The sequence below is a fragment of the Ahaetulla prasina genome, chromosome 8 (assembly GCF_028640845.1).
Source record: "Ahaetulla prasina isolate Xishuangbanna chromosome 8, ASM2864084v1, whole genome shotgun sequence".
NCBI classification, from domain to species: domain Eukaryota; kingdom Metazoa; phylum Chordata; class Lepidosauria; order Squamata; family Colubridae; genus Ahaetulla; species Ahaetulla prasina.
The window spans coordinates 53,588,796-53,603,360 of NC_080546.1; the positions used below are offsets into that span (position 1 = coordinate 53,588,796).

Genomic DNA, 14,565 nt, shown 5'->3' on the forward strand with positions numbered 1-14,565 from the left:
ATGTTCATGCACTGTATGTTAAGAATATCTATTCCTGTTCATAAATTAAAATGTAGACTTTCTAAAAAGGCATGAACTCAAGTTCATGACATTTATTGAGGGGTTTGCCAAGCATAACATAAAGACTATTCTGGATCTGTCTTGCTGACAACTTTGTTCTTCAAAACTGAAGGAATACAAGAGGATTAGCTACCAGATTTAATGTTTGTCAATGGAAGGAAATACTAAAAGCAAATAATTATAATAAGGATAGCAGAAGAGGCCAATGTAGTTAAACAAAATCCTGAGTGAGGGTCTGAAAACAAAGCGAGAGATATAGAAAAGAGAAAGAAAGCTAAGTCATTGAAGAAGACAGATGGTATTAGGAAGATAAAAGTTTAGAGTAAGACAATATTAGCAAAGGATGCTAAAAATAACAAAAAGATTAAGATACATTCAAAATAAAAGGAAAAGAACTAGTACATCAGTGGACCTAATTGTAAAACATGGCAGGTAATAAAGAAAAGGCAGCCAGGAAAGTGAATGAGCCAGTAACCAAAGTGATCAAGCCAGTGACCAGAGGGGGCAAGTGAGCAATCCAGTGATCACAGTGAGCAGGCTAGTAACCAGAGAGGAGCTGGACATGCCATAGGGTGGCGGAGGTGAGCTGAGCTGGTTGAGCAAGTGAACCAATGGCCAGAGGACAGCAGAGGCAAGCTGAGCAGACGGCGCAAGCAGACAAACAATCGCCAGTGGGTGGAGGTCAGAGCAAGAGCAATGGGAGAAACACTGAGGAGTCAAGTGAGTGACTGAGAACGGGAAAGAGTCTAATTGCCTGGAGAAAAGGAAGAGGGAACTGGATTCTAGCGGCCCTCTTAGGGGCAGAACTACAGAAGTATACTTGTTTGGTAATTCTAGGCTGAAGTTGGCAATAGGGTTAAAGTGATTATAGAATTTGATGAGAGATTAATTTTAATAGCTCTAGAAAATTATATAAATGTAGACTTAGCATAAAAACTGAAAAAAGATACATGTAGAAAGGAATCAACCCACTGCAATTATAAACTTTTTTTGGTGATCTGTACCTGTCTTTTTATCATTTATCTATATGGCACTAATATGCTCACCATTCATTATATTTCTTAATTCTTTTGATTATCATTCTTATAATATATCCTACATATTTGTCTAAAATCATTCATGGCAGCTCCAATCTTATGAATTTTATTTTTTTACCTGATGCATCTTCTAGAGATGGGATATTCCAAGTAAATCACTGTCTGATTTTATAACCCCTAAGAGATGAAATTCTAAATAGCATCTGTACATAGTTTTTGTGGATTTATGGGCCAAACTCAAAAGCTCCATTACTGATAAACACCTGCTCTTACTCATATAAGCTGTATAAAAAAACAAGACCTAGAGTTAGGCATCACAGTGCAAAAAGCTGTCAAAGCCAATTACAATGTTGCAGTGTTGGATGCATTTTTATCTGTTTTTGTTCAATAAATGCCCTGGTTAAATGTTTTCAGGAGCTACACTCCTAATTTGGCAGTTAGAGTTTATCTATTTTATTCTGTGAAAATTATGCAACAATCCTATCATTTACTTAGAATACAAAACATAAAAAAATGCAAATACTATTTTCTCCAATAGTATCAAAATTCTTGGTCATAAGTAAGAATATTCTCTGCCTACATGATATAGCTATTTTACGTGAATTCACATTTAAGATGTAATAAAGTATGTTATTTTTAATTTATATCTATTCTTCTAATCACCTTTAGGGCTTTAGATTTTTGGTCAAGCTCTATTGTTTTTGCTAAGACTGTAGACTCAAAAGGTTTAGTTTTGTGTTAATAAAACTAATTTATGAAATGAAATGAACTGTTCTTATGCTAACTGGAAAGACTTCCAGTATAATGGAATATTAGAGAGAGACCATCTAATGCTGGCAAAGCAATTTGTACTATCTTTATATATTATTAACAAGAAATAACTCTTCCTGTGTAGTACATAAGTCACAGAACTAAATACTTACGCAAGTAGTTCTAGGTGAACATAAAGCAAAAAATTAATGTTTGAATCATATATCCTGTAAACCATTATGGTTATTTATCAACCTAAGTTATTACACACACTAGCTTTTCAAATATGGTATACAGCTCATGCTTATTTAATTCATTACTGTATTTGATCATCAGTAAATTAAGGCTTCCTATGACAATAATAGCTATGGTGTCCTGGATTGGGCCTCCATCTACCTCTGTTGTGACCGTAAATATAGAAGCTTAATCTTAAATTCAAATTTCATTCAAATTAATAAACTGTAGCTAAGGTTGACTACTTTTTGTTTGAAATACACTCATTTCAAATTAAGTTATATAGTTAATGTGGTTTGAGAGAGCACAGGCAGGTTTACCTATGGTTTTGGATTCAGATGCAATGCTACACTATGTATAAGAAAAGAGTTCCCAACTGCCTGCCATACTTGCCAAAAGAAATGGAAGTGAGGAATATGTCAGTTAAGGCTGATTAAAGCCCTTATAATAAAGCAGATCCCCTAATGCTGTATTCATCTCATCCCTGCTACCTTGGTGTGGTTACAGAGTCCTCCAGATATTGCTAGCAATAATTACTTATACTGTAATTATTAATTTGTTAGATAAAATGATAAATACACAAATAAATACATAGAGAATAATCATATAAATTTGATTTGTAGATAAAATTAGTGTTCACCCTGACCTTATTCACTTAATTTCCATTTTGGAGATTTCTTCCCTTCTAGCATGCAACCCCATAGCAAGTGAAGTCCTTGGCATGATTGAAAATCCCTGTAAAAATTAAGCTTATCTTGATTCTAAAGTATGATGAAAATGATTTTATAAAGATAACATTTGGAGAATAATTAATTTCTAAATCGTTTCCGCTAAGGATACATGTAGGTGCCTATATAAATATATGTTTCTGTTTTACTGCTATATCACATATAAAATATTTGATAAAGGAGAGTAGCGCGTTAATTTTCTACAATGTACGTGTATATTTTTATTGTTATTTTCATGATTCTGTCATCTCACTAGAAGGCAAGATTAATTTCTATTTCTTACTAAGGATTTCAAATAATGTTTTGTTTAATATTTAGTCATCTGTTGTTTTTTAGCCATAAAGCACAAGAAAAACATCCATACAATCATACAAAGCAAAGTGAAATTAATATTAGCTTGTTTACCTCTATATATTTATATTCATTTCCATATGGTTTCTTTTAGCATTCACATACTCTTATAAATGAAATTTTTTTGAAAATATTGACAATCTTCTTGCTTTCTCCAGTTTTTGCGAACCGGTAGTAAAAACAGCAGGAGGCTCCGCCCACCCGCCCTGATGTCACATTTGGTGATCTGTGCATGCAGTTCTGAACTGGTAGTAAAGGTAAGTAGAACTCACCCCTGGGTCACAACATAAAGAATGATAATGGGACTTGCAGTGCTAAAATCTGCTTTTTAATGAGTTTCAGTTTCCTAAAATTTCTAGACAAAACATTTTCTTATCGGAAAAAAGGAAGGGGAGTAGCATTAACAACAAGAACAACAAAAAACGGGCCTCAAAACAAAATCCTGTTATATGGAAAAGGTGTTTCCTTTCAAATTGGCATAGAGAAAATTAGAAAATCATACTGAGATCAACCGTGAGGCGCCTCACTTGTGGGGTGCTGCAGGGGTCGATCCTCTCGCCTCTCCTGTTCAACATCTATATGAAGCCGCTGGGTGAGATCATGTGGCTTTGGGGTGAGGTACCAACTGTACGCTGACGATATGCAGCTGTACTTTTCCACCCCAGGCCACCCCAACGAAGCTATTGAAGTGCTGTCCCGGTGCCTGGAAGCCGTACGGGTCTGGATGGGGAGAAACAGGCTCAAGTTCAATCCCTCCAAGACGGAATGGCTGTGGATGCTGGCACCCCGGTACAGTCAGCTGCAGCCGCTGTTGGGGGCGAATCATTGGTCCCGGTGGAGAAGGTGCGCAACTTGGGCGTTCTCCTGGATGGACGGTTGTCATTTGAACATCACTTGACGACCGTCTCCAGGAGAGCTTTTTATCAGGTTTGCCTGATTTGCCAGTTGCGCCCCTTCCTTGACCGGGATGCCCTTTGCACGGTCATTCATGCTCTTGTTACCTCTCGCTTGGATTACTGCAATGCTCTCTACATGGAGCTCCCCTTGAAGAGTACCCGGAGGCTCCAGTTGGTTCAGAATGCAGCTGCGCGGGTGATAGAGGGAGCCGCACATGGCTCCCATGTAACACCACTCCTGCACAGGCTGCACTGGCTACCTGTGGTCTTTCGGGTGCCAAATTTAAGGTTTTGGTTACTACCTTTAAAGCGCTCCATGGCTTAGGGCCAGGGTACTTATGGGTCTGCCTGCTGCTACCGAATGCCTCCCACTGACCCGTACGCTCCCATAGAGAGGGACTTCTCAGGGTGCCATCCGCCAAGCAATGTCGGCTGGCGGCCCCCAGGGGAAGGGCCTTCTCTGTGGGGACTCCCACCTCTAGAACGAACTTCCCCCTGGACTTCGTCAACTGCCTGACCTTCGGACCTTCCGCCGCGAGCTGAAGACCTATTTGTTTATTCGCGCAGGACTGGCATAGGAATTTTAAATAGTTTTTAATATTTTTAATATTTTAATATTTGATACAAATTTTATGGGGTTTTTAAGGTTTTAAATGTTTTAATTTGGCCATACATCTAATAAGTTTTTTAATTATTGTTGTATCTGTATATTATCTTTGTTTTTATCTTGGCTGTGAACCGCCCTGAGTTCTTCGGGAGAAGGGAGGTATAAAAATTCAATAAATACTAAATACTACTATTGAAAAAATAATAAATATTATTATTTGGCAATTACTGTAGCAAATTTTATAACTATAAAACTGAATCCAAAACATGCTAGAGCTTCATGTTAAAAGTAAAGCACTTGAAAGACTGTTCTCCTTTTAACAGTTGATGAATTAAAATGGAAAACCAAAGAAATTTATACTTTATTAGTTGTCTATTGAACTGTTAATAAACTTTCATCATCTAGAATAAAATGACATGTAATAAGTATTGTGTCTTTAAAAATTGGAATCTTTAATAATCGAATGTAATTTTGCATTGGCCATTAGAATCTAAATGGCCATTCTCTAAAGTTTTTCCTTAAAAGTTTCTTGACATATGAAGAATTTGAAAAGTATGCTAATTTATACAAAAGACTACAAGACCAAATTTGATATAATATTTGGTCCTTGGAGTTATCAATGACCATATTCATAAAATACTACCATACAATGGATATTTTAAGTGAGTGGCATCTCTGTCTCAAAATCAGTATTTTTTTTTACTGATTTATCTTTATAAAATTGATATTCTCAAACAATAACCTACAATGTTTCTATACTTGTATAAAAAATGTTTACTTATTTTAGCAAGTCCTATAAATTGATTATGGCTTTTTACTGCCTGTTTAATTATTGCCATTTTAGTAAAACTGGATCTACACTAATTTAAATACAAAATAGGCATCAGTTCTTTTAAGAATACTAGAAAAATACATTCAATTCTTCTAGTGTTTATTATAAATTTAAAATAAACCTTGGAGGTGGTTTTATGTGAAATTACAGCTTAGACATTATATGGTAACTTAGTGTTTATCTAATGCATTTGCATGTAAAACAGAAATTTGTACCAGAATTTCCACTGCTAGATGATATAAGATAACGTGTGTGTGTGTGTGTGTGTGTTTGTGTGTATACGCACATACATATAAATATATTAATTACAGTCCATTTTGAATACATAGTGGAAAAAGGAGTTTTGAGAGTTAACAAGGTTGATACTATATGGTACAAAGCTATTAGAGAATCTTGTTGTTCTGCTTCGGATACCAGGAAGCCTCCTCTGAGATGGTAACAAAGAAAACCAGTCGTGGAAAGGATGTGTAGCATCCCTGACAAAACTGCAGAAACTGGTCAAGCAGCCCTTATATGCTATGTCCTAGACAGAAGTAAGTGAACTTCCAATAATCTTTTCTGCCATCCTCACCAGTTTCTACACAGCTTTCCTGTCCAAAAACAATAATACTTTCAAACCACAAAGTAATGCAATATGACAGGATGCTTTCAATTGTTCTTCTATAGAAAGTGGTAAGGACAGGGGAAGGAAGATGTGCTCTTCTCATATGATGCAGAAAATGCAGGCACTGCTGTGCCCCTTTCACCAGTGTCTCACTGTTGAGTGACCAAGCTAACCTGCTTATCAGCTGAATACTTAGAAACTTGATACTACTAATCACCTCCACAGTTGAATCATTAATACACAGAGGTGTATGGATGTGCCTGTCTTTTCTGAAATTGATAATGATCTCTTTTGTTTTTCCTACATTTAAAACTAGGCTGTTTTTATTACAACAACTAATCAAATCATCTGCCTTCTCTCCTGGTAATCATCTTCATTATCATCCTGAATGAGGCCCACCATCTTTAATAAGGCCCATTATTCATCTGAATAATTCACAATATACGGTAGTTGGTAGCAAACCTTGCACAACAGTCATGGGTCAGCAGGCTGAACAATAACAGAGTTAGGACATAGCCCTGAAAAGAACCTGTCCTCAAGAACATGGTATTAGAAATATTAGTCCCAACTCACACATACTGGGGCCCATCACTGAGAAAATCAAGAATTCAGTTGCACAAAGGAGTATTGAATCCTAAATGGCCCAGTTTGTCTACTAAATGCTGAGGAATGATCATATTAAATGCTGAATTAAAGATCACAAATAGTATTTGCACACGAGTATCTCTTTCCTCTAAATGTGCCAAGCTCAGATGGAGAACAGAGGAAATAGCATCCTCTGTGGAATGATTTGGATGGTAAGCAAATTGAAGTGAATCAAACACTGGAGGGAGGCTGGATACAATAAAGTCCTTTATCAGCCTTTCAAAACATTTCATAAGGATGGACATAAGTGCAACCGGATGATAATCAATCCTTGGGTTGGCAATCCTTGCACTCCCCATTGCTATCACTAAGTGAGGACTGTGGGTCATTAAGCAAGCACCTCTTGCAACTTTCTGTCAGTTTTAACAACCAAAGTCAGTGGGGAAGCCAGCAGGAAGTTGCAAGTCCCAGGCAATTTGCAAGCAGGCTGGCAGATAGGTAAGTGGCTGCTACCAGATGGGAGAGGATCCAAGGAGGCCCACAAGTGGCAAGAGAGGCATGACACAAATACAGCAAGGCTTGGGATGGTTGTTGCCAGTGCAACAAGATACTCAAGGATGAATGAGTGGTGGGAGAGGTGTGCTATGAACGCAGTGACGTTCAGGGAAGGTATGTAGATGGTGAGATAGGTGCAACAAGGCTCTGAAGGGGGCTGCTTGAAGGTGGAAGAGAGGTACAGTGCAAGAATATCAGAGGCTTTGGGTCTATTACTAGGTGAGAGAGAATGTGAGAACCCAAGTGGGTTTGGGGGAAATGTGGCAAGAGTGTGGCAGGGCTACAGTGGTTGCTGCTGGATGGAAAAGAAGCATACAGTATGTGATGTGAGAGGCTCAGGGAAGGTGCTCAAAGGCTGCAAATGGCCAGAGAGGTGGAGTGCAAATTTAGTGAGGCTCTGGGTATGCAATGGTGTGCAAGGATGTCTGGCTGGCCAGTGAGGTAAGGCAAGAGCACAAAGCAGCTTGGAGAGGATGCACAGGTCAGGGAGACATATCCAAGCAACTTGTGATCTTCTCTAATGGCTTCCTCAATGAATTTGGTTTTGGGAAGCAGATAGGGAAGGTTCATAAACACGTCAACACTGGTGCTGCAATCATTGTAAGCATGAGCCAGTTGCTAAATGCCTAGATTGTAATCATGAGACTGCCAGAATGCTAGGATGGTTGGAACCTCAAAACTGGTCATAAGCACCATAGATTCAGTGCCATTGTAACTTTGAATGATCACTGAATGATAACTGAGAACTTCCTGTATATGTAATACAGGTACAAAGTACTTGTGGTTTTCTCTTCCAGTGACTCAGGGGGAAAAAAAAATCTGAATTAATGTTATTTTAACAAGGCATCCTCAAAAATAGAATAATTTACAAAGGAAAGGTATCAGAAAATCAGGGTAATGCTTGATGCATAAAGACATAGGTCCAATTGTTTCTGTGCTGAAAAAAATGTTGTCTGTTAGGTAAACATTACAATTTGATTTATAGTACAAAAAGCAACTTGATACTAGAATTAATTGCTCAGAGAAATGGTAGTAATGTTTAAGTAGCGTTAGATAGTAGTTTATGAGGTAACTTTAATTTGTATTCCTGCATGGAGCAGGGGTTCGGACTCAGCCAAAATAATTAGTTCTATGAAAGAGGAGTAACAAATTCCAATATAATGTAAAATGACTAATTTAATTTTTGAATAGCTGAACAGAATCTGAAGACAGGCTTTTTTATTTTATTGTCATGAAATTTGTTTTGCATAAAAATATAGTTGTTGAATATTCAACAATTAAAGGACTAGATTGTATTAAGAGATACTTCATTACTTCTGTTGTTTATTATTAATATTCTATATACCTATATCCATGTGGCTATCTATTTCCAAGCTTTATTATACAAAACAATCCCCCCTCTCATTCACTAACATATACACAAGCAAACACAATGTAAAAAAATATAAAATATAAAAGTTATATAGAATTACATGTGTCTTCAAATTTTGTTACATATTGTTTACATTCAATTGAGTTGTTAATAGTAGAAAACTCTTTTTGCTCTGCCTATAAAGACAGCTGTCAGTCATTTTGCTTATATTACTATGAATTAATATGCTTATATTACTATGAATTAATATGCTCCCAAGTTACACAATCCATGGGATATTCAGTTGCATTAATTCATATATTTTATATAAACAACTTATGTAATTGCCCTTTAAGATCAGGAATTTTAGGATCAGAGATTAAAGTCAATTCAATACAGGTAGGTGAAGATTAGTGCAAATTTGAATAATGTGAAATGTTACTTAGTACAATGTATAAATTGATACCAAATTGCATTTAATGCTAGCCAAAATTCAGCTATGCATATACAATTGAAGCTAGTGAATACCCAGAGGCTACTGGAGTTTTAGATGCTAACCTAAAAATGTGAAAAATGGAGAAAAGGAAGAAAGGAGCCTTAATGGACTCCTCCAAAGTCCTGGGCAAAGAATAAAGCCCCTCAAAGTAGCATTAGGGTGGAAACCATTCAAATTTCAGGGAAATCTTATTTCAACGAGCAGGCACTTTGACAGAAAAGATGCACTTCCGGGGTTCCAATTGCTAGCACTATTTAATCAATGGAATCTGAACCATGCCAATCCCGATAAAGCAGTCAGCTGGGCAGATACTATAGGCATTAAGTATAACAGCACTAGCAACACCGGGAAACAAAGGTTGTCCAAACAAAACCTAAACTGTTTACTAGTTAAAAAGGTAAAAATCAAGAACTTGCAAAATATTATATCCAGAAATGCCATATATTATATATGCAAGATCAGCAAAATAGCTTTAGATCCTAATGCTTGGGTGTGTCAGACAAGAGAAGTTAAATACTTGGGAAAAAATCCAACCATGTTTAACTGATGAATTAAGCAACAAGCAGTCTTAGAAGTTTCTAGTTGAAAAGGTTCCTTGACATCACTTTTAGGAAAGCTAATAATAACCAAAAAATGCACTACAAAATTAGAAGATTTCAGACTAGTATCACATGCAAGAAAACATAAATGAAGAGTAAAATTTATACATTTTTCAGGTTTAAAGATAAAAGATTCACAGACATGGTCTGGATGGGGAGAAACAGGCTCAAGCTTAATCCCTCCAAGACGGAGTGGCTGTGGATGCCGGCATCCTGATTCAGTCAGCTGCAGCCGCAGCTGGCTGTCGGAGGCGAGTTACTGGCCCCAAAGGATAGGGTGCGCAACTTAGGTGTCCTCCTGGATGATCGGCTGTTGTTTGAAGATCATTTGACGGCCGTCTCCAGGAGGGCCTTCCACCAGGTTCGCCTGGTTCGGCAGTTGCGCCCCTTCCTTGATCGGGATGCCTTATGCACAGTCACTCATGCGCTCGTTACCTCTCGCTTGGATTACTGTAATGCTCTCTACATGGGGCTCCCCTTGAAGTGCACTCGGAGGCTTCAGTTAGTCCAGAATGCAGCTGCGCGGGTGATAGAGGGAGCTACGCGTAGCTCCCATGTAACACCGCTCCTGCGCAGACTGCACTGGCTGCCTGTGGCCTTCCGAGTGCACTTTAAGGTGTTGGTTACGACCTTTAAAGCGCTCCATGGCTTAGGACCTGGGTACTTACGGGACCGCCTGCTGTTACCACACGCCTCCCACCGACCCGTACGCTCCCATAGAGAGGGACTTCTCAGGGTGCCATCCGCCAAACAATGCCGGCTGGCGGCCCCCAGGGGAAGGGCCTTCTCTGTGGGGGCTCCCACACTCTGGAACGAGCTTCCCCCGGGTTTACGCCAAATACCTGATCTTCGGACATTCCGCGGGGATGGCTTAAATTGGATTTTTTAATGTGAAATTTTATTAATTTTTAAACGGGGTTTTTAGTTTACGGCAAATTTTAATTTTCAGGCTAATCTAAATAAGTTTTTTAAATGGTATTTTAACCTGTATATTGTATTGTTGGTTTTATCTTGCCTGTACACTGCCCTGAGTCCTTCGGGAGAAGGGCGGTATAAAAATCAAATAAATAAATAAATAATAATAATAATAATAATAATAATAATAATAATAATAATAATAATAATAATAATAATAATAATAATAATAATAATAATTGCTTAAAAATATTAGTATATAAAATCTACAAAAGTAAGGAAATGGGTCACTCTGGTAAAGGTTTTGTGGCATACATAACAATGCACACATACATTAAACAGCAAATATAACTCATTCCTCATCATAATGTATTCTATATGAGACTTTCAAAAAACCACTTAGAAGTTTAATTGGTTCAGAATGCACAGTTCATTTGTTGATATTCACCAATATGTACAAGTTTCACCAGTTCGCCAGAACCTGAGCTGGTTTCCCATCCGCTTCTGATAAAGTTTAAAGTGCTAATTTGGCTCTTTAAAACATTTTATGACTTAGTATTGGAGTATATGGAGGAGCATCTTTTGCAAAAGATTTTGATCTGTCTTATTCATGCAAGAGCCAGTTTGGTGCAGTGGTTAGAGCAAGACTGTGAGTTCTAATCCTCCCTTAGTTCAAAGCCATCTGGATAATCTTGGGCCTGTCACTTTCTCTGAGTCCTAGGAAGGAGGCAATGGCAAGCTATTTCTGAAAACCTTGCCAAAAAAACTACAGGGACTTGTCCAGACAGTCTCTGAGAATTGGGCACAATTGAATGGATGGAAAAATGCTCAGCAAATGCTCAGTCTTACATATTGGAAAAAAGGATCCAAACACTAAGTACATACTTGATGGACATTACCTTGCAGATGACCCCCACCCTGTTAAAGACCTTGGAGTTTTCATATCAAATGATCTAAGTGCCAAAGCCCACTGCAAGTACATAGCAAAAAAGGCTCTAAGAGTTGTAAACCTAATCTTGCGTAGCTTCTTTTCCAAAAACACTACACTACTAACCAGAGCATATAAAACATTTGCTAGACCAATTCTAAAATACAGCTCGCCTGTCTGGAACCCTCACCACATTTCTGACATCAATACAATTGAGCGTCTCCAGAAATATTTTACAAGAAGAGTTCTTCATTCCTCTGAAAACAACAAAATACCTTATCCCACCAGACTTGAAATCCTAGGCTTAGAAAACTTGGAACTCTGTCGCCTTTGATAAGACCTAAGTTTAACTCATAGAATCATCTATTGTAATGTCCTTCCTGTTAAAGACTACTTCAGCTTTAATTGCAATAATACAAGAGCAACCAATAGATTTAAACTTAATGTTAACCGCTTTAATCTAGATTGCAGAAAATATGACTTCTGTAACAGAATCATCAGTGCTTGGAATACTTTACCTGACTCTGTGGTCTCTTCCCATAATCCTAAAAGCTTTAACCAAAAACTTTCTAATATTGACCTCACCCCCAAAGAGGACCATAAGGGGCATGCATAAGAGCACAAACGTGCCTACCGTTCCTGTCCTATTGTTCTTCTTTTTCTCCTTCTCACACACACACACACACACACACACACACACACACACACACACACACATATATATGCTTATTCCTCCTAATATTTACTCATATATATGTTTATACACTATATAATCTTTTCTGTATGATACTTATATATATTGTTGTGACAAAATAAATAAATAAATAAATAAAAGAACCCCTTTGTGTAAATTAGAGGAATTTGTGAGTGGTCCCCCAATTGGGGAAAATCGAGGGAATGGAGGCAAATATACACTATTGTCTGTTAGCATGTATAAATTGTGAAAAAGTCTTTACTATCTCCTCCTCCTCCTCCATGTGGTTGGTCTTAATAGAAGTGCTTTTTCTTTAAAAACCAAGCTCTGGGGTGCAAAGTGATGCCATTGGTTATGAGTTAAATTTGTGTGCATTAGGTGGATTTTTAGTTTGCATTACACTTTTATTTAATTTTTAAATAGCTTTTTTACTGTATAAACTTGGTTGTAAATTACCAAGTACATTTTTATTATGGTGGGTATGAATAAATAGCATAAGAGAAACAGTATTTCCAGACAGAAAAACCAAGCCAGAGTAATCATATATTTGGGATATATTATCAACCCACCCATTTCACAGGAGACTTTTTTATTGTCAGAAACTACCCACAGATGAATTTCTTGTCAAATATTCTAAGACATGAAATCTCACTCACAGTAGGAAAAGATTAACATCTATTCCCAGACGCTTATGACCTCATTCTTTTTTTTTTTGTTATATTAAAATTTTAAAACTGTAGAAAAAAATCTTTATGTTCCCTTTTATTAAACTCAGTTCTAGATATAGTGAACATTTATGAATTTCTGTACCCTAGTCTTTCTCACTTATTTTAAAATTTGAAAACAATAGTAATAAAATCAAAATAAATAAACAACATAGTAACAGCAACGGTTAAATTTCATCCATAGTGCATAGGTCATTATGATCCACAATAACATTTTATAAGAATCAAGAACTAAGATAATATAGTCATGAAAGGCAAGATCAATTTAATAAATAAATGAAAATCAATACAGATTTTAATAACCATCCATGTAAGATTTTAATGGCTCTATATCCATTCTTAAAATGTTATTTTTAGTGATTAATCTTATTTTCTGTTAGAAAATCAACATAAATTTGGGGAAAAAATGTTGCTATAAAATAATTATAGTGTGTGAATGTGTATTTCAGTTTTAAATGTATAACCCCTACAAGTGGCAACATTTGCTGACCTTGTTTACAATTAGGATTATATCTACATTTGAATTAAAATGTAGCACATAGTTGGCAACTGTAATCTTAACAGCAGGAATGGCTTTTTTACTAGTAGGAATATGGTTATTTCAGACTGCAATAAGTGATCTCTGATACCTTATGAAGTCCCAGGTCATATCTCATCACTGTCGAAATTTTAAACTGACCTTGGCCTGGACAATACTATAAAATGTTCTATGTTGTATTGGATTTTATACTCAGTAGAATTACTTTTCTTCTGCCTATGTGCATGAGTATGTGTAAATGTTTTCCCTATCCAGTCATTTCTGACAGTAAGGGGTGGTGCTCATTTCTTTTCCTTAGCCGAGGGAGCCAGTATTGTCCAAAAACAATGGTCATATGACCAGCATGACTATATGCCAATGCTGTTATCTTCCCACCAAAGTGGTACCTATTTATCTACTCACATTTACATGCTTTTGAAGCAGGAAAGCAGCTGGGGCAAGTAATGGGAGCTCACCCCTTTGTGTGATATTCGGGTCTTAAACCTTTCCAGCTGACAAGCTCAGCATCTTTAACTGCTGAGCTGCCATATTTCATATGTATTTATGTATGCATGTAGACACACACACACACACACACATAGTATGTGCATATTATGTTTGTGTGTGTGTGTATGGGAATGGACTAACAAGTTACATGCAAACATGTTAAGTTTCAGAAAATACTTCTTTTCACAGAAATACTGAAACTATCCCCCCAAAATAGAGTTTGTGTATTCTTCACAAAATTAACATTCCAACTGAAAAAGGAAAACATAATTGCCATGCAAAATATTTTATAACAACTGATCCTATAGAACCTTGTACACAAATGGATATACTCAAGGTTATCAAAAGGCATTTTGCCTGTACAACAATTGTTAGAATATAATCAGGAAATTTGGAAAGAAAATTATTTTAACTTCTACCTTTGTTCCTCCACCTCCCCAACAAACAGAGCTTAAATCACAGTTTGCGGAATTTGAATGTGAGCAGTAGAAATCTGTTGCCTCCCAGATGCTTATTGCAATCATTATTTATGTTATTTGTGTAAAAAATATGAAAAATCATAGGCATTTTGCTTTAAAATTTTGGTGGTGAAAT

At 36.8% G+C, this 14,565-nt stretch overlaps 1 protein-coding gene across 1 annotated transcript in view; it reads right to left on the reverse strand.

Annotated features, from left to right (window-relative positions):
• The window catches only part of TENM3 (teneurin transmembrane protein 3), a 502,165-nt gene that overhangs the window by 291,406 nt on the left and 196,194 nt on the right, over positions 1-14,565 (reverse strand). The window lies entirely within an intron of this gene.